The sequence below is a fragment of the Peromyscus eremicus genome, chromosome 20 (assembly GCF_949786415.1).
Source record: "Peromyscus eremicus chromosome 20, PerEre_H2_v1, whole genome shotgun sequence".
NCBI lineage: Eukaryota > Metazoa > Chordata > Mammalia > Rodentia > Cricetidae > Peromyscus > Peromyscus eremicus.
In genome coordinates this window covers 22,967,449-22,988,516 of record NC_081436.1, presented here as the reverse complement: position 1 = coordinate 22,988,516, position 21,068 = coordinate 22,967,449, and the positions used below count along the sequence as shown (strand labels likewise).

Below are 21,068 nucleotides of genomic sequence, written 5' to 3'. Positions count from 1 at the left end.
GACCCTAGAGGTGGGAGCCATGGGTGGGCTTCCTGTTAAATGAAAATTACCATCTAGAAACAACCTTTTGATAAATTTCCAGTTTACACTGTAGCTGCAATAGTCTATTCCATTAAAGTCATCCAGAAATGAAGGGACTTGGAACTAGGGATGTAACACTGGGTAGAACACTTGTCTGCCATGTGTGAAGCTCTGACTTGGATCTCTAGCACCACAGAAAACCACATCTGGCCGAATATTTGTTCATCACAGTGATCCAGAGGAGCAGGAGTTTCAGTTCACCCTTGGGTATACACTAACTTCCAGACCAGCCAGGGATACAAGAGACCTTATTTCAGAAAAACAAAATGACAAAAACCTGGGGAACATTTGAGGGTAGCTCAGCCAGTGGGCACTTGCCGTGAAAACCTGACAACCTGAGTTTGATGCCCAGATCCCACTGTGGAAGGGAAGACCAACTCCCAAAAGGTGCCCTCTGACCTGTGCTCTAAGGCAAGGCATAATAAACATGGTCACTTGAGCCAATGTGCACATACCAGTAATAACAAAAGGGTTTTGTTTTGTTTTGTTTATTTGTTCGTTTGTTTGTTTTTTGAGATAAAGTTTCTCTGTGTAGCTCTGGCTGTCCTGGAACTCACTTTTGTAGACCAGACTGGCCTCCAACTCACAGAGATCCACCTGCCTCTGCCTCCTGAGTGCTGGGATTAAAGGCGTGCGCCACCACCGCCTGGCCTTACAACCTCTTCTGAACTCCATGGGCACCAGTCATATATGCAGACATAACACTCATATAAAATAAATAAATCTTTTAAAAAGTTGTGAGTAAGACAACTAATTAGAGTCTATACTGAGATGGCTCAGCAGCTCAGAAGAACACTATTCTTCCAGAGGATCTGGATTTGAACCCAGAACCCACATGGCCGCTCACAACCGTCTATAACTACAGTTCTAAGGAATCCAGTGGGCACTACATGCAGGTAGTGCATATACATGCAGGCAAAACACCCACACATAACATAATTGTTAAAAATGCAAAGACATAAAAAAAAAAAGAAAGAAAAAGAAAAGACGTAAGTCAGTTTGGTGGCATGAGCCTGCAAATTTAGCAACTTGGGAGACTAAGGCAGGATAATCACAAATTAGAGGCCAACTTTGGCTACACAGTGAGAGCTGTCAAAATAAACTAACTAAATAAATGGTAGAGAAGGTACATTGTTATTCCAGACTTGTAGAGCACCTAGTCTTGGGGAGCAGGTCTTGTCTTGGGGAGAAAGAGTTTACCACAAGTCAGGTGTGGTAAGCCATGCATTTTGTCCCAGCACTTGTGGGGTGGGCAGCAGAGGCAGGTGAACATCTGAGTTCAAGGCTAACCTGATCTATAGAGAGAGTTCCAGGACAGTCAGGACTACACAGAGAAACCCTGTCTTGAAAAACCTAAATAAGTAAGCAGATGATAGTCTACCGCGGGTGACATGAGTGCTAGAGATCGCCAATCATGAACATCCTGGGAAAGGGAAGGAAGAAGTGTAAAACCCTCCAAGCCTGGGGGTGAATTCCAGATCCAGCACATTGCCATTACCTTCACCATGACCCTCTGGGTCTCACCTGGAGAGGGTATCATGGGTGGCTTTGTGCACACCCATTAATGAAGCAGGGACAGAAGGATGGAGGCCCGTGTACAGAGGCCAGAGAAAGACAAAAACCAGCTTGGACACTGCGGCGACCCTGTGTCTTGTACACTTGCCCACCACCAGGCCTCTGCACGGGGCCACAGCCGTATGTACACTTAGTCACAGCGGTCAGGACCATGTGCACACCACCACACAGGAGGCCTGTGCCCCCAGCCACAACGTGCTCACAATCACACCACAGCACGCATCTATCTACACGTCCATTGCGCACACAGAGGCTGACCTGCCACACGCTGCAGAACACAGACACACAGGTCCATCCACGCACACGTAGAGCCGGACACTGACTCTGGCCAGCCCCACCTTACACAGCACACACACACCCGCACAGGACGCCAGGGTCGTGGGCCGGCGCACGCACGGTCACAGGCAGGGCACGCGCACACTCGCGCATCCGATCGCTGCACACACGCAAGGCGCGGGGAGGCGGCGGGAGCCCGCGGTCCAGGCGCCCCCGGCCCCGAGCGCGCCGAGCCCGGCTGGAGGGGGAGGGGACGCGGCCGCGCGGGGGCGGGGCGGGGGCCGGCGGGAGCGGGCACCTCCAGCGCAGCGCTCGGCCTCGCCGCCGCGCCCCCGCCGCCGCCCCAGGGTGCAGTCAAGCGGCCGCGCGGGGCCCGCGGGACGGGGTGGAAGTGGGGTGGGGGGCGGGGATCGGGCCGGGCCGGAGCCGTGCCGCCTGCGATGCCGGGCGCCCGCCGCAGCCGCCGCCGCCGGAGCCCGGGATGGGGCGAGGAGAGGCTGCGGCGGACGCCAGCATCTCCCCGCCGGGGGCCCCGGGGGCCGCGGAGCCGCCGCCGCCGCTGCTGCTGCCGCCGCTGCTAAGACCCAGCGGGCGATGGGTGAGTTGACCCTGGAGCCAGGGACCCGCGCCGCAGCCCTGCATTCCCCGCGCCCCAGGCCTCGCCTCCGGGTCCCTACCACCGCCCCCTGCGAGGGTCCCGCAGCCCCGGGACCCGGGGCCTGGAGCCAAGGAGGGGCGAGATGTGGGGAGGCTGCTTAGCCGGCGCCCCCTGCCCCCACCCGCCTGCTCTCCGCAGCTCTCCCTGGCCGCAGGGCAGAGCCTGGCGCGGGGACCCCCTCCTCTGACTGGACTGGGGGTGGGGTGGGGGCGTCCCAAGGCGCGGGGCTCCAGCCGTGCTTTGTGCGGCGCCCTTTCCCTTCCACCTCCTGCGCGGCTTGGGGCTGGGGGCGCGAGGCCTCAGCTCTTGCCTTCCCCACCCCCGACCCCGGCTGCTGCGGTGGCTGGCCGAGGCCCAGGCGCGGTCGGTCGGGGTGCTGGGCGGGTGCGGGGGCTGTGGCTGGAGCTGTAACTACAGCTGCCTTAGCGGGGAGCAGGCAAAAGCGAACGGCGAGAGAGCCCCCTCCCCGCCTTTTACTGGGGAGCTGGGGGGGGGGCTCCCTCTCTTTGCACTGCACTGTCCAGGGCGGAGGAGAGCTCCTGGCTGGGGGAGGGCGCTATAAATATCTGCAAATAGTTCTGGAACCGGGGGTGGGGAGGGGAGCTTGCTTGGTTGTGCTGGTGTGTGTGTGTGTGTGTGTGTGTGTGTGTGTGTGTGTGTGTGTGTGTGTGTGTGTGTGTGTGTGTGTAGGGGGGTGCCTGAGCTGGGGCGCAGCAAGCAGAGGTGCTGTGCCCCAGTCTGCTCTGATGGCCTGAGATCTGATGGTGCTCCCTCCCTGCCCTACAGAACACCCTAGAAGGGGGATGAAGTCAGGAACATTTCCCTACTGGGATTCTTCTATGGCCCCCTAGCATCCCTGGGACATGGGTCCAGATATGACTTCATAGGGGACTGGCCTGTCACCTGGAGGGACACAGTTATTAAAGGTCCAGGCACTGAGCCAAGCATGAAGATGGTGGGGAGAGCAAGAAAATGCTCTCTCCCTCCAGGAGCTGGCAACTCTAGGGTTAGTGCTGCCCAATGCTAAGGAGATAGGCAGGGGTACTGGGAAAGTTGGAAAGAGGGGCTCTCTGCCCTAGGGAGAAAGAACCTACTGGAATAGATGACAGGAAGCTGGAAGAGTTCCCAGGACTGAAGAAATAGCAAGAGCAAGGGCCTAGAGGTGTGAATCCCTGGTGTGATGAGAGATGGAGTGCAGGGTAGTGGGACACTGGACCACCATGAGAAATGAGCTGGGGAGTAGGAGGGACTGGAGAGGGAAGCCAAGGCTTCAGGACAGGAGGGCCAGATGGAGAAGAGGTGGAAGGTCACACCAGGAAGCTGGTACTAACTCCTGAGGACAGCAGGGAGCTGTCCTCGGCAGGGATTGAGCAAACTGCCTCCTCAGCTGCCTCCTTGGAGAATCCGTCTGTGTGTCCTGTGGTCAGGACTCCTCATTGCCCATCACTTAGCCCATGTAGCAGCTGTCTCACTCCAGGAAGTCGGTGTTCTGAGCCTCAGTTTCCACCTCCATCGAGTGGAGAGAATCCCACCCCCCAGGATTTTGGAGAGGATTGAAAATGATGAGGCGTGGAGGATGCCTGGCACCTGAACCGTGTTGGGAAATTGCTGGCTGCTGCGTTGGTATTATTACCTGTAAAATGAGGCCATCTGATGCCAGCTGGCTGGGAGGCCAGTTTCATGGGGAGGGCAGGCTGTGCTGAGGATCATGGGAGGACCAGTGTGGAAGGGAGAGCCGAGGGCTCGCTGGGGAACTGCGCAGGAATTTCTTCTGGGATTCTGGGAGGTGAGTGGTGAGGAATGGCTGGCAGGAGGACGGTCTGCAGATAGTCTTCTGGTCCCTCTGGTCCCCACCACAATACATGTCCTCTCCCCTCAAGAGACTTGAAGTATACCGTGCTGTTCCTTGAGTGCAAATGCTTTTTGTTCCCCATACTGTATGATCCTTTCCCTCTTCCTGAAGCCAAGTCTAACTCTCCACATGGAGACCCTGGCTTCCTTCTAGAAGTTTCTTCAGACATCCAGGCCAAGAAACATGTTTCGTTCAGCTGTGGAGTAGGGATTGGGAAGAGACAGACCTTCTTGGATTAACATCTAACTGGGCAGAAGGTCCCATCAGTCCCTGCCCTGTGCTGGCTGCCTGGAACCCAGGCATAACTACTTAAAACAGACTCTTGATCCAGCAGCCAAGTTAAGATTCCAGCTCTGCCACTTCTTATTTTGTGACTGTATCGCCGACCTCAGCTTCCCTGTCTCTAAAATGGGGACAATGCCTATGTTATCATTTGCACAGCTTAGTATGATTTCTGCTGGGCGTTTACTGCGCCCTCTAAGAGTGAGCCTTGGAAGCTTTGCAGTCTGTTCCATGGGTTGTGAATGTTCCTATGGTCAAGAGCTGGCCTTTCTGTGTCATCACTCCGGCAGGGGAGATGGGTATGCTGACATCTGGCTGTCTGGTAAAATAAAACCCCTGGTGATGAGTGTTGGTGCAAATCACCCCAGCCCTGGTTAGCAGGAGCTCTTAACGGGAGGCGGGACACACCATCTTCGATGCCTAGACAGACATTCAGGAGGTGCCTAATCATGATGGTTGATGAAAGAGAAAAGGACTCAGAAGCTGTTGATGAGATGAATCTGAGGAGCTGCCAGGCAGTGCCATAGGTGATAGCTTTACCGGAAGGGATTGGGCAGGCCTCTGGGCTAGGGGCAGAAGTCCACCCTAAAGGACCTGATCTGCATGGAAAGTAGGGGCAGGACCAAGAGGTTAGGAACCCTTTCCCGAGACACCCCACACAGGCACATCACCGGCACTCTTCCGTTCCAGCTCTGCTCACAAGGGTTCTCTTCAATCTTGGCCTGGCCATCCTCTTTTTTGGTTTTGTTTTGTTTTACAGACGAGTCCATCTGAACCCCTAGACTGTAGCCTAAGAGCTTGGAGATGAGCTCCAAACAGCTCAGTTTTCATCCCCTAGCACCCCTTCCTGCCCATCAGCAGCTTCCTCATATACCCATTCCACAATGCCAGCTTTTAACCCCAGTTCAGACCAATGCCCTCTGTGCTGCTGATACTTGTGTCCACACAGCTCCTGGGATGTGCATGTCTTCCCATGGAAATTTGTATAAGTATATTCATGTTGGTGTGCATGCATACATACATGCCTACATGTGAAGACAAGAGGTTGACATTGTGTGTCTTCCTCAACAACCCCACTTCATTTTAATTCTTAAAAATCTTATTTCATGTGAGTGGGTGTTTTGCCTACATGTATATCTGTGCGCCACACGTGTGCCTGGTGCTCCTGGAGGCTAGAAGAAGGCACTGGATCTCCTGGAACTGGAGTTACAGATGGTTGTGAGTTGTCATGTGACTTCTGGGAACCAAACTGCAGTCAGTGCTCTTAACTGCTGAACCCTTACTCCACCCCCAGCCACCTTATTTTTTTGAGATAAAGTCTCTCCTTGAACTCTGAGCTACGGATTTGGCTTGGCTGGCCAGCAAGCCCCAGGGATCCGCCATCCCTGCCTCCCCAGGACTAGGATTACAGGCAGTGTGCATGCACTGTGTGTTGCCTTTTTTTTTTTTTTTTTTTTAAGTATGGATACTAGGGATTGAACTGGTTTTCATACTTGCGTGGCAAGTACTTTTCCTCAGCCCCTGGCCATGGAAATGTGAACAGGTGTAGACGGTACTTAACAGTAACCCATACCAGGAGTACCACAAAAGTCCCCCTGCAGAGGGGGACATTGAGGTACAACTCTTAGTTCATCCTTGTTCTCATAGCTTGGGCCTCATAGTGTCAGGGAAACCCATGTGAGTCCTGGCTCTGTCTGTAGAGCCACAGAGCAGGTACCTCCTGCCGTGGCATGTTTGTGTGCTCCTGTCTGTGTATGGATTCTTTTCAGTGTTACTTCTGTGTATGTGTCTGTATCTGTGTGAATGTGTGCCTGTGTGTGCAGGTGTCCGAGGAGGCCAGAAGAAGATGTCGGGCCCTGAAGCTGGAGTTACAGGCATTTGTGAGCTGCTTGATGTGGGTGCTGGGAACTAAACTTGGGTCTCTGGAAGAGCAGCAAGTGCTCCTAACCACTGAGCCATCTCTCCAGCCCTGGTATGTTCGTTGTTATGTGAACAATAGTCAGTGAACAATGGATATACTGAGGAGCCTTTGGCAAATGTGGTAAATGTGAATGCACAAATGGATACATAAACAAATGATTCCCAGGCCGGGCGGTGGTGGCGCACGCCTTTAATCCCAGCACTTGGGAGGCAGAGCCAGGTGAATCTCTGTGAGTTCGAGGCCAGCCTGGTCTCCAGGGAGTTCCAGGAAAGACTCAAAGCTACACAGAGAAACCCTGTCTCAAAAAACCAGAAAACAAACAAACAAACAAACAAACGAAAAATGATTCCCAGCCAAGTGTTTGGTGTTCTGACCTTTTCTCCCCTTCTGCATCCCTGATGAAGAAACCTCACACACACACACACACACACACACACACACACACACACACACACCCTGCCCCCAAGGGCAGCTTCACAATACAGAGAGATAGCCGGGCAGTGGTGCCACACGTCTTTAATCCCAGCACTCAGGAGGCAGAGGCAGGCAGATCTCTGTGAGTTTGAGGCCAGCCTGGTCTACAGAGTGAGATCCAGGACAGGCACCAAAAAACTGCACAGAGAAACCCTGTCTCGAAAAACAAAAACAAAAACAAAACAAAACAACAACAACAAAAATACAGAGAGATGGTCACAGGGACCCTGTTTCAGAGGAGTTTCTGTCCCCACCTCTCAGAAGGAGACAAGGGTAGGGTTTAATTGTCCATGACCTCTCCTGTGGTCTAGCATGAGGCAGACCTGGGGCCCCTTTGCCTTTCTCATATCTAGGAAGTTTACAGGATCCTAAAGTAATTTTGCTTATGTTGCCTCAAGTGGAAATGCCTCTGTTGGCTTACTTGTTTTCATCTTTTCTAGAAACATGAAATTGAAGCAATGGAGACTATTCATATACCTAATCACTCAGTTGTTTTATGAACTTAGAGGTTATATGTCATAAAAGTTTGGCTCCCACTGAAGTGGAGTCCTCTGTGAGGAGAAAGAAGGCCTGGACAGCCTGTGTAGCCTTCCTGCTGTCCTGTCCCCTCCCAGCTTGGAATTTTCCAGAAGCGGCAGCCTGGAACTGAGCGGTCTAAATGGGCATTGTGGACTCAGGGTATCTGGCTGGCAGAGACCCCCAGGATGAGTGGCCACCTAGGTGTCCTCCCAGCTGCACCTCCCAGTGAATGACTTGCTCCTGTTCTTGGGATACTTTCCCACTGCCTAAGGGCCAGATGCCTTCTGTGTGTGTTCACTGTGACAGCGGGCAAAACGCCTGGATGCAGCCATGAGCGTTCTTCCCGTGGGCCAGTATGGGATGCCTGGAAGGGAGGCTCACAGCCAGGAAGTTGTAGGATTGGGCTTGCACTCTGTTTGTCGGGACCGTTTGTCCAACTCCCTGAGTCCTCTTGATCTTTCAGACCTGTCCTTTCTTTCTCTCTGAACCCAAGGGCCTGCATGAACCTTTCCCAAAGCAGTGAGCTGCAGAGCCTCCAGGCTAGTCTCCCTTTGGTGCGTGCTTCTCTTATAGCTGTCCCATGTCTCTCTTTGGCCTCCCCTGCCAGTGTGGGATACATACTAACCAGGCTCTACCTGGCTGTTCGTTAGAGCCTCTCTATGGCAGAGCTAGGAACCTACAAAAGAATGTAGTGGTGTGGCATGGTGGTGAGGGTGTTTTAATTCCAGCACTCGGAAGGCAGAGACAGGTGGATCTCAGTGAGCTCCAGGCTAGCCTGGTCTACATAGCAAGTTTCAGGCTAGCTAAGGTTTCATAGAGCCTCTCTCAAAAGCAAACAAAATAAAAGTTTGATTACACTCTGTTCTCTCTCTCTCTCTCTCTCTCTCTCTCTCTCTCTCTCTCTCTCTCTCTCTGACAGAGGATAGCTTGGGGTCAGCTCTCACCTACTACTATGTGAATTCTGGGACTGAACTCAGGTCACCAGACTCAGTGGCAGGTGCCTTTACCTACCAAGCTATCTAGCTGGCTCTATGTGAGATTTCTGTTTCTAGGGATCGAATTCAGGGCCCTGGGCTTGCTAGGCAAGTGCCCTACCATCAAGCTATGTTCCTGGTCCATGCAGCTTTAAAAATGTTATGCTGGGCCGGGCGGTGGTGGCGCACGCCTTTAATCCCAGCACTCGGGAGGCAGAGCCAGGCGGATCTCTGTGAGTTCGAGGCCAGCCTGGGCTACCAAGTGAGTTCCAGGAAAGGCGCAAAGCTACACAGAGAAACCCTGTCTCGAAAAACCAAAAAAAATAAAAAATAAAAATAAAAATGTTATGCTGAAGATTGCAGGGTCCTTGGACTCCCAAGAACCACTGCTTGGCCCCATGAAGTCCAGCTGCCTCACAATGTCTCTGGCCCTCTTGCTTGTTCTTGGCCTCAGTTTCCAATCACCTCGGCCTTCATTCACCATGCTATTTCTGGACGTTTTTTGCCTCTTCTGGAGGCTGAGTCTGGTCTGGGCTGATCTCCGAGCTTGCCTGTATTGTGGGTAGTTCCTGGTGGTCGGAGTATTGCGGCAACTGACTAGTGATGGTCACAAGGAACAGGACCACAAGGAGAGCTGTACATGATGGGAGGGGCTGGCACTGGGCCTCACGGGTTGAAGGCATTCAATAAGTATTCCTTAAACATTTGCTGAATGTGATTGCAAGGACAGCAAGTGAGGGCCATTTCTGGAAAGGACACAACATGACTGGCATGGGTAAAAGATCTAGAAGGTGTTCCTGACCACAACCCAGTGAGGAGGTTTGTAGAGTTGTCTCCCGTCTCCAACTAGGACCTAGTCCCACCCTCCTCAAAGAATCCAGTGGGCAGACGATAATAAAACAACACGGGATTTAAATGAAACAGGTTTTATTCTCAGTGGGATGCCAGCCAAGAGCGGAGACAGCTCTGAGAGGATACAGCTCAAAGCTCTCAGAGGCCTCAGGATGCCAACCAAGAACTAGCTCTGAGAGGTGTTACAGCTTTGGAAGACTGCCAGAAGAGCGGGTCTTTGAGGTGATGGGTAGTCTGGACACCTGGAAGCTGGAAACTGCCTCTTGTTGGCAGCAGAGAGCTGGAGTCTCAGGGGTTGTGGTGGTTTGAATGAGAATGGCCCACTTAGGCGCATATATTTGAATGCTTGATCATCAGGGAGTGGCACTATTTGAGAAGGATTAGGAGGTGTGGTCTTGTTGAAAGAAGTGTGTCACCAAGGGGACTGAAGTTTGAGACCTTGAGGTTTCAAAAGCCTATGCCAGGCCCGATCCTGCTCTCTGTCTTCCTGCTGCCTGTGGATCAGGATGTAGAACTCTCAGCTCCTTCTCCAGCACCATGTCTGCCTGTGTGCCGCCATTCTCCCTGCCGTGATGATAATGGACCAAGCCTCTGAAACTATAAGCAAATCTCTAATTAAATTTTTTTGTTTTTGTTTTTTTAGTGGGGAGAGTTTGAGGCAGGGTTTCTCTGTGTAGCCCTGGCTTTCCTGGAACTTGCTATGTAGACCAGGCTGGCCTCGAACTCAGAGAGTTGCCTGCCTCTGCCTCTCGAGTGCTGGGATTAAAGGCATGCACCAGCTTGCCTGGCTTTAATACTTTCTTTTACAAGAGTTGGCTTGGTCATGGTGTTTCTTCACAGCAATAGAAGAGTGACCGAAGGCCTTCAAGATAATAGAGTCTTTCAGTCTGAAGTAGCCTCAGGTTGAATCTGGAGGAAGACTAGAGCAAACTCCCTGCCTGAGGTTTAAAAACAATTGTCTATTCTTTTCTGTGGAATGCTAATGCATCCTTCAGGAAGCCCAAACTTACAGGTCTCTGTCTGGGTTCCATTGGTTGAGTGTGTGGCATTTGAATAGACTGAAAAATAGGACCAATCAGGGAGGGGCAATTAAACTTGGTGGAGAGGCCTAAGACAGTGAGCCTACCAAAAGTAGTTAAAAGTTGACAAGTAACTTGTTACAATGTTTCCATTGGTTCCTGTGCTGTTTGCCGGTGAGCTGCGCTTGGTCAGGTTCCCCAAGGGTTCCTGTGGTTGCTGCTGGTGGGCTGCTCGCTAACAGTTACCAGCATTAAGATTTCCCGGCTTGGGCTGGAGAGATGGCTCAGAGGTTAAGAGCACTGGCTGCTCTTCCAGAGGTCCTGAGTTCAATTCCCAGCAACCACATGGTGGCTCACAACCACCTGTAATGAGATCTGGTGCCCTCTTCTGGCCTGAAGTCATACATGCTGTATACATAATAAATAAATAAATCTTTAAAAAAAAAAAAAAAAAATTTCCCGGCTTAGCCAGGTGGTACTCATGCTTGCCTTTAATCCTAGCACTGGGGAGGTAGAGGCAGGTGGATCTCTGAGTTTGAGGCCAGCCTGGTCTACAGAGTGAATTCCAGGACAGCCGGGTCTACATAGAGAAACCCTGTCTCGAAAAACCAAAAACAAAAGATTTCTGTGATGAGCCTGGTCACGGTCAGGCTTATCACAGAACTCTGAATGGGGTACGGACCTACCATTAACACAAAGAACTGTGAACCTGAATGGTTATAACTCTCATTTATAGTGTTCACAGGACCAACATACTAGAGTTTTATTTGTTACTTACTAATTAATTTATTTATGCAGGCTTACACTGTAGCCAGGCTGGTCTGGAAATTACTATGTAGCCCAGGTTGGCTTCAAACAGATTCTAATCCTCCTGCCTCGGCTTCCTCGTTCTGGAATTTACAGGTGTGAGCTGGCTATCATGCCCGTCTCTGGGCTTTTCTTTCTCTTTCTTTTGTAGTACTGGGTGTGGAACTCAAGCCTTGTTTGTGTGAGGCAAGTGCTTTGTATCAGAGCTATATTTCTTTGTTTTTATTATTCATTTTTTTAAGATTTATTTTTGAAAGTTTTTCCCCCTTTTTCAGATTTCTTTATTTTATATGTATGAGTGTTTTGTTTTTTGTTTTTTTTTTTGTTTTTTTTTTTTTGCATGTATGTATGTGCAGCTTGTGTGTGCCTGGTGCCCATGGAGGTCAGAAGAGGACACTGGATCTCCTGGAACTGGAGTTATAGATGTTTGTGAGTTGCTACGTGGGTGCTGGGAGTCTAACCCAGGTCCTCTGAAAGAACAAGTGTCCTTACCCATTGAGCCAACGCTCCAGCTGCTCTTTTATTATATATATTATATATTCTGTGATGAGCCTGACAGTGACTAGGCTCAAGCCCCCAAAGTCTTTTTGTTGCTTTGTTTCGAGACAGGGTTCCCTGGCTGTCCTAGAACTCACTCTGTAGACCAGGCTGGCCTCAAACTCAGAGATCTGCCTGCCTCTGTCTCCTGGGTTCCTGGGAGCTGGAGTTATAGGTACTTACGAGCTGTTTGATGTGGGTGCTGGGAACAGCGCTAGTCTCTACAAGGACAGCATGGGCTTTCAACTGCAGAGCCATGTCTCGGGTCCAGTGCATGTCTTTCTTGGGTGGTATCACTCTCGTATCTCTTGAGTCCCGGGCAGTGGTGCCAGGATAATTCTCTTTTCGCTGTGTGGAAACTGAGTCTCAAGCTGGAGCCGTCACAGGAGCAGGGAGAGGTGCTGTAGGAAGAGTCTGCCCTGCTCATGGTATTCTTTTTGCAGCTTTCAAAGCATTCCGCAGTGGGTAGGAGGGACAGCTCTGCTTCCTGACTTGTCATAGCCTGGGTTCAGAAACCATTTCAAGGCAGTCCACTGTCATTCTGTGTGCTCCCAGAGCATGAGCTGGAGTGTGGCTAACTTGGAAGAGGTCATAGGAGCTGAACAGGAGGTTACAGTTTTGTAGACTGGTCTGGTAGAATGCCCAAAGGACTCTGTAATTGGGTCCAGCCTTGGGCGGAAAATGCACTCCAAAGGCCACCTGGCACATTTCCATGCAGGGGATTCTAGAGACCAGGCATCCAAGGGCTGACTAGGGCCTCACATGTCATCACAGTACTGTAGTACAGACTGGTGACTTGTACCCACTGCTGGGGAGAATGTGACAGAAACCACGGTCCCTAGGCACGCGCATTGTGGACGAATGGTGTGCCTCATGTTCTTGGGGTGAGTGTACTAGCACCTTCACCTTAGAAATGCAGGAGCTGAGGACAGGCAGTGGTGGTGCATGCCCTTAGTCTCAACACTTAGGAGGTCGAGGCAGGTGGATTTTTTTAGTTCAAGGACAGCCTGGTCTACCTAGAAATTTACAGGACAGCCAGGGCTATTACACAGACAGAGAAATCCTGTCTGGGGGGAAGAAAAAGAACCCGGGACCTTGTTTCCATTGCTGGCTTTTGTCCCTTTGTCCAGAGCCCTGTCCCACCTCTTTTCCGTATCCTTTGTCCATTGATGTGTCATTGAGGCTCCTACAGAAAGCTAGGTCTACTCCTCAGGGCCAGCAAGGATGGGCCCATATTGCTCAAGGCTTTGGTCTGTCTGTCCGGGGGAAGGTAGAGTACGTGTGTCAAGGGCATTGTGCAGTGAGGAGGGAGCCTGGTGGAAGCACTGTTGGAGCAAAACAAGAGGATTGGCCAGAACTGGAGGGTGGAGGGCCAGCAACAAGGCTAACCTGTGGTTCCTTGTGTCTCCACAGCAAGGGGAGAGGGTGATGAGACAGACTTTCTGGCTCAGCTTCTGAACATATAGGAAAAGTGAAGCTGAGCCCAGGTGATTGTCACCTCAGCCAAGAGAAGAGGCTGAGCTGGTAATCTCCAGGCTTCATGGCCACATAAAACTGCCTGTTTTACAGGAGGAATACTGAGGTCTGTGGTACTCAGGCTTATTCAGCATTCCACAAGAAGAGGCTAAAGGTCCCAGTGATGTGTGAGAGCCCAGAGCTCTCTGTACCATTATATTCCTCATACTGTCCTTGTCCTCAGGCAGGGAGTTTCTCCACAGGGTCTGGGTCAGGTCTGGGGTGGATGAGGAGTGAGTCAGATTGAGTTCCCAGGACCTGAGCTCCCATCCTGTCCTGTGCAGAAGGACAAAGTCTGATAGAGAAAAATGCGTGTTGCTCCAAAGCTGGCAGGAAATCTATGGAGATGGTTTATTCCAGAAAAAAAAAAAAAAATGTGTGGGGACGGGCGGGGGAGAGCCTGTGAGAAATCAGGCAGGAGAGTGGTCATGCTGCCCTCTTTCTTTGGCTGTTTTTTTGATTTTCTAAAGTGTATAAGAAACCATCATAACAGAAAAACGAAGTTTCGTCTTGTAAAGGCAAGAGGGAAGAGAAATTCCCCGATTACAGCCACCGCCTCCCTCCGTCTGGTTCTGGTACCTTCAGGTGCCGGCAGCTTCCCTGTGGCTGGCTGTGGGAACCCCTAATAGGACATTCCTGGCTCTAGTGTGTGCAGTGCAAGGAAACAATTTCCTTCCTTTCTTTCTTTTTTCCTTTCCCTTTTTTTTTTTGTTTTTATTTTGGAGACAGGGTCACATGTAGCCCAGGCTGGCCTTGAACTTGATATATGACTTTGGACTCCTGATCCTCCTGCCTCTACCTCTCAGAGTTACTGGGGTATGTAAGCACTTAGATGCCTACCTTTTAGCATTTACTGGGCCTTCCAGGTGAGAAAGTTAAGTAGTTGATGGGGCAAGAATTAGCTGGGTGGTGGTCTCGAGGAGGTCATGAGTAGTGGGCTTAGCCCCTAAAGCCCTTGCATGATAGTCCTGATTTTTGTAAAAAAAAACCAAACAAATAAATAAACAAATAAAATGTTTATTTATTTTAAAGTATGTGTGTGTACGTGAGGCCAGAAGAGGGTGTCAGAGCCCCAGGAGAGGGAGTTACAGGTTATTGTGAGCTGCCCAGCATGATTCTGGGCAGCCAACTCGGCTTCTCTACAAGGTCAGTATGTGTTCTCAACTACTGAGCTATCACTCCGGCTCCATCCATGCCCTTTGATGATGGATGGCCTCCTGTGTCCCCGGGGGAGACAGTTAGATCCTAACCCAAGGCTCCTGTTGCAGAAGCTGTGGGAGTGACTGCCCCTTAGTCCTTGCCCACACTCAGAAATACCCTCCCATAATATCGCGTCTCCCTTGTGCCTTGGGTCCTGCCCTGTCATCCTTTAGAGGCTCAGATAGCATGGGAAGGTACTTAGCTACAGTTTTCACTCATTGGACTAGAAAGTGTGTGTGGAACTGGCAGGGTCCCTGCAAGAACACCCCCTGTTAGGGTCTACACAGCTGGCTGTCTACACAGACAGGCCTGCGTCTCAGGAGAGCCTCGGGCAGAGAACAGAGCCAAAACGAGTGGCCCAGAGTATCTGGGAAGGAGGAAACTCAGAACATAGTGAGGCCTAGAGCTCAGCAGCTTTCACTTGCTCTACACAAGGACCGTGTTCATTGTGATCCTCGGGTGCCTAGACACAGGGGAGCACCACAGGCCTGTCCCCTGCTGCATCCTCCCAGTTAGGGACCATTTTTTCACACAATAGGAACAGCAGTGTGGACACAATGAGGAGGATTCTAAACTACTTCTTCCAGCCATTCCTCCTGATTTCCCACATTCTTCATCTCCGCGTGTGAGGGTCCCTGAAAGCGCTACAGAGGGCCGAGTAGCAATCCACGAGAGAAGGGAATTCAGCGCAACGTGACTCAGCTGGGCTGGTTCAAACTTCTAGAGTCTGACACTGGGCAGTTTATTATGGACATATTTAAGTGCAGCACAATTTGAATAAACGTTCTGTGGTGTGATAATTCTCAAGGAGGCACGATTACATTAAAACTTAAAGTGCAGCTGGGCGGTGGTGGCGCACGCCTTTAATCCCAGCACCCCGGAGGCAGAGCCAGGCGGATCTCTGTGAGTTGGAGGCTAGGCTAATACTACCAAGTGAGTTCCAGGAAAGGCGCAAAGCTACACAGAGAAACCTTATCTCAAAAAACCGGAAAAAAAAACCAAACAACTTAAAGTGCATGTCACTTCTTCCAAGGAGATAGGTTCTAGAGCTAGGCTACATGTATTAGCTTAAGGGCCTGGGAGGGCTCTGGTGTGGTCTTGGTCGTACAGATCGTGTAGGGGTCACTTGGGCTATTAGCCACCTCCAATCCTACTTGTGGGAGGGCTTGGGGGAGCCTCTTGCCATACAGATAATACACAGGTCACCTAGATTGTTAGCCATCTCCAGTCCTGCTTGTGGAGTTGGGCGTGGCCTGGCCCTACAGATACTATAAACCACCAGGTTCTTACTCACCTCCATTCCCAGCCTTCTAGATGGGAAAGCAGATTATATACCTTTCCCATTAAAAATTCCCGTTTTCTTTAGTGCTTACCTGAAGGCCAGGACCTTTGTGTTCCCCACCCCCATGGCTCCTCCCAGCCCTGCGTGGCTCACTCTGTGCTGCACACTGAAGGCTCTGTACACTGTCCCTCTTTCTGGGAGGGAAGCATAGGGAAGCCACTTCTCCACTTCTCAGAGCCTGAGGTGACATGGGAGGCAACCCTAGGACCTTTGTTACCTTTTCTGAGCTGCCAATCAGACCTGAGAATGCCACAGCCCTATCAAAGGCTTCAGGTGTGGCTGGGCGGGGTGACGCCCCAAAGGGCATTGGGTCCAAGAAGAAGAGCAGGCAAGTTCCTGGGACTGGGACTCCCTCAGAGAAGCCACACCACTGTCATCCTGGTGTCGCCTGATTGCTGATCATGGGGTCCAAGATTAATGCCAGCCTGGCTGGTTCCTGGAGACCTGGTTGGAAGTCCCTCAGTGAGACCCTGCCGTCATTTCGGTGAGTGCTTGAATTGGAAAAAAGACATACGAGGAGGACGTGGCTGCTCCTAGGCATGGTGGAGAAGGTTAATTGTAGGTATGAGGAAGACCATCGCCGGAGGCATCTGGGAAGGTCCAGACCGAACATGACCAGCAAGACTGAGCTGGGCCGTGTGAGGAGAAGCGGGAATCGGAGAAGAGAGAGGAACCTGGAGCCGTGGCCAAAATGGGTTGTAACCAAAATGGCTGGGTTAATAGGAAAGAGCCTCTGGGGGAGGGCAACTGAGCCCCTGGGCTGGAGAAGTTTAGGGGAGGGGGCAGGGTCTGCCAGCCGGGGGGACCCTGTAACAGGTAGGAATTGAGAGATACTGGGAGAATTTAGCAGCCAGCATTAGGTGGAAGGTTTTGTGGGGTTTGTTTGTTTGTTTTTTGTTTTTTAATCCCCTGCAGGCCAGGGGACAGAGGAGAGATGATAGTCAAGGAGGTTGGTTGTGGAATGGAAGGACCGAGGGAGGCTCCTGGGACCTGGCGTGTGTGGCTGCCTGGTTAGTCATATCACTGAGTGGCCCCAGAAGGAAAGATAACGGCATAAAGAAGTTGCCAAAGCCTCCATCCGTACCAGGCATGGGTCATAGGTTATCAGCTTGTTTGTCCAAATAACCGTCTAGATCACTTTGCAGCTTGCTTGCAGAGAGAGGTTAAGCTCACCTCCTGGAGCCAGGCTGAGCAACGACCCACAGTCATGCTCACTTCCTTCTTGCTGCTGGGCCCAGATCCCTCTATCAGCTCTGCACTTTGCCCCCTGCCCCCCCCAGCCCAGCTGGCAGTCAGGCTCCTACCACCTGCCTGCCATACAGATGGGCCTGTGCCACACCCTGTGCATTGCCCCACCTCTCCATCACGAGGACAATGCCAGGGACAAAGCTGCCTTGCCAGGGGCCTGACTCCATTAGCAGAGAGGTCCTGAGAGGACAGTGGAGGGGTAGGGAACCCCCCCCCTCCCTCCCTCCCTCCTCCAGCCCTCTGGGCTAGAGATGGAGCTAAAGTGGCCCTTTGTACATTGTTCTTGGAGGTCTGGAGCCTCGTGGGAGGGGCTGGCACTGCTGGGGCAAGGCTGCTATCTCAGAAGTGGGGGTTGAGGGGACTTTCTGGGGATGGGGAGGGGGATGGGGAGGGGATTTTCTTGGCACTGAAGTTGGGAGGGTCTTCCCTCGGGTGTGAGCACTTAGTGTCTGGGCCCGTCCCCTGAGCACCCTGACCCAGATAGCACTTGTCTCCCTGTATGTGAGCCCTTTCTCCAGGGTTCCTTGGGTCTCTGGACTGTTTAGTTCCGGTCCTGAGCCGCTGTTTACTGCTCAGCCAAGCTGTGTCATGGGGGGTGGGGTGGGGGAGCAGAAATGACCCTTCTCTCTTGTGGTTGACATTCCTCAAGGCAGGGAGACATAAACAAGGCCTAGCACCTCCCTCGAGGATGAACTGTGGGGTTGAGACCTGGAGAGAGAGAGAGAGAGAGAGAGAGAGAGAGAGAAAGTTATTGTTGGGGTCAGGAGTCAGTCAGGAAGGCCTTGGGCCACTGGAAGGGTGTTCCAGTGGCAGCAACAGCCAGTGTGAGGACTCCGGGCTGGGGCTTGTCCTGGGGAGGTGGGGTAGTGAAGACCCGGGAGCCAGCCTGTCTGTGGAGAGCCAGAGCAGACAAGGTTTCATTCTGGGTGTGAGGTGCCATGAGCAATGGGGATAGAGTGGAAGGTGGCCAGATAGGGACACTGCAGTGACCCTGGGCTGCTAGAGAGGCAGAGGGAAGCCAATGAGCAGGGCTTTGGGGTTTCAGAAAAAGAGGGATCCTATCCTGTAAGGCATAGGGTGTGAGGCTACATGTAGAGGGAGTACTGAGCCCATCTCAGGAACTAGTAAGGTGCATCTTTGTCAAGGCTCCCTAGATGTCATCCCGTTTAGTCCTTGTGAAGGGAGAGGGTGGCTGACAGGAACTCTGAGGCTCAGTGTATCAGGTGGCCTGTCTAGGTCACTTGGTGGTGGGGGTGGAGAAGGGCTGGGCTTTGAATCCAGACTTTGAGTTCAGACTCCAGGATGCCTCAGAGAGCTGAGCTTTCCCCCCAATACCACTGCAGGAGTCCAGAATGTTCCTTTTGTTCCTTTTCAATTCTCTATCCCCTTTGACCTTGGCCTCAGTAAACTGAGAAGCACCCACTCTTTTTTTTTTTTCCAAGACAGGGTTTCTCTGTGTAACAGTCCTGACTATCCTGGAACTCTTTTCTGTAGACCAGGCTGGCCTCAAACTCACAGAGATCGGCCTGCCTCTGCCTCCCGAGTGCTGGGATTAAAGGCGTGCGCCACCACCGGAGTGCTGGGATTAAAGGCATGCGCCACCACCGCCCGGCGAGACACCTATTCTTAAACCGCTACCCAACCTCAAGGTGCCCCCCCCCATGCTATGCTGCAGCATTACTAGGGCAGGGAGCACCCCGCTGTTCATTCCACAGCCGTGGAAATCAGTTCCTGGCAGAGCTGGCCTTGGCATGACTCTTAAATTAGCCTGTTCTCTCTCATTTCCTACTGCTGATGAGACAGGGCCACCTTTTTGGGTGTGGGAGGCTACGTGGCTGGTGGGTAGCAGGGAGTTGAGGGGCAGGAGCCCCTGTCAGATTCATCCCCCACTGGCCTCTGGGTTCCTGAAGATGCCTGTGATTAGGTAGAGTGGGATGTGACTCAGTGAGTGTTGGAGGTTCCCAGCTTCCCCAGAAGCTCAAAGGAGCCAGCTGCACCTTCCTCTAATGGAAGCTCTCAGTCAGTAACTGCTCACTCTCACCAATGCCCGGTCCCTCTCGGACCTCTTCTGTTCTGAATGACCAACACTGCCCCTCTCCTCAGCTCCGTCCAGCCTCTCATCTACTGGGCACTTCTTGGCTCCATGTCTCCTTCCCACTGAGGGGCTGTGGGCAGCTGGGCCAGGACATGCCATGTCATCTGGCAGATGGAGAGGCTGACATCCAGAGAGGCAGGACAGCCTGCCTGTGGGTGTCCTGTTTGTTCATTGATATGCAGGATGTTTACTGCACTGATATTTACCATGTGTCAGCTGTTTTTCTAGGAAGTGGGGGTGCAGGGCTTGGTGGTTACAGTCTGCTGGGAGGGTCAAGGGTGAGGCCACCAAGCCATCTAACTGAAAGTCTGGGGCCTTTGAGTGGGCTGGGCTTGGGGACTGCCTCAGAGAGGCAGAGGTTAACTGAGGGGTAAAAGCGGGGAGAGAAGCCGGGTGGTGGTGGCGCACGCCTTTAATCCCAGCACTCGGGAGGCAGAGCCAGGCGAATCTTTGTGAGTTCGAGTCCAGCCTGGTCTACAAAGTGAGATCCAGGACAGGCTCCAAAACTACACAGAGAAACCCTGTCTCAGAAAGAGAAAAAAAAAAAAAAAAAAAAAAAAAAGAAAAAAAGAAAGAAAAGAAAAGAAAAAAAAGCAGGGAGAGAAACCTCCATGAGTGGAGTGTAGTATGCAAAGCCTGGATAAAGTGTGATGGCCCCTTCTCCTGCAATGTGAATGCTTGGAGCCCTGCCCAGCTGCCTGCTAAGCCCAGGTCTGACTTGTGTCCACCAAAGAGGATGAAGGATGAGTGCTGGGCCAAAGTGGGACTCGTAGGCTGTGTAGTAGCTTCTTGGGGATCTCCTCTAAGCTTCTAAAGTCTCATCTATGGCCACCACAGATCTTAGTTCTCCCGTGGAAGGAGAGGTTCTAGTCCACGCTCCGCCGTGGGGCTGTGGATACTGGGCTGCTTCTAAAGGAGGCAGAATGGGTTCTTGACCCAGGTTTGTCGTCCTGGGTCCCCCTGCACGGAGACTTTGCTCCAGCCTAGCACTTGCAAGTTCAAGGCTAGAAGATAAAAGAGTTCAAGGTCATCCTTGACTCTATAACAGGTGTGAGACCAGCCTGGGCTACATGAGACCCCATCTCAACATGCATGTGCACAGACAGACAGACAGACAGACAGACAGAAAGAGAGTTTGCTTGCATGCTATACACATCCTCCAGTTTTTATCTTTGGTTCTAGGGATAGGGAATAGTCTTCTGGGTGCTCTGCCCTGAGAATAGATGACATTCAGAGGAGGTAGGTCTGTGGTTGGTTACCTGCACTTGGCCCTTGACAGCTCCAGTAAGGGAAACTGTAGATGTTCCCTGCCCTGCCCAGCACCTGGCTCCTCTGGGAGAGTAGGGCTGCCTCTCTAGCTGCCTGGTTACCTATTTTACAAATAGGGAGACCTGAGGCCTGGGAAGCGAGGTGCCCATCTGGGAAGAGCTGGAGTTAGGAAGCCAGTCCAGGTAAACAGTTGTGCTGTCATTGGACCTGGCTGAGGTCAGCTCATAGTCACGTGACTGACATCTGGTTTGGCCTGGGGTGCCAAGGAAGGAATCGACTGCTATAGAAGCCAGAAACCAGGACTGGAATGGGGCCCTCTAGACAGGTACCATGTGGTGGAAGGGTGGGCATTGATGGCCAGTAGGGACCCAGGCCGTGACCCCATACAGGTGGAGTGGTGGGGCACGTAGGCCTTATTAGGGTAAGGTCAGCTAGCCAAGGCGAGGGCCAAGGCTTATCCTTTGATTCTGTGCTTCAGGCTTTCACCTGTAAGTAGCGGTGAGTGCCTGGGGTCAGGGTGTAGTAGGGAGCAACCTGAAGTACTCTGAGCACACCTGTGGTGGGTATCTCTG

At 52.1% G+C, this 21,068-nt stretch overlaps 1 protein-coding gene across 1 annotated transcript in view; it reads left to right on the top strand.

The window, feature by feature from the left end:
- Window positions 1–2,417: 2,417 nt before the first annotated feature.
- Mgat3 (beta-1,4-mannosyl-glycoprotein 4-beta-N-acetylglucosaminyltransferase) overlaps window positions 2,418–21,068 on the top strand; it is a 38,179-nt gene continuing 19,528 nt past the window's right edge. Inside the window, exon 1 of the mRNA XM_059247695.1 lies at window positions 2,418–2,530. The gene's annotated coding sequence lies outside the window, so the exon portion shown is untranslated. The remainder of the gene's footprint in view (window positions 2,531–21,068) is intronic.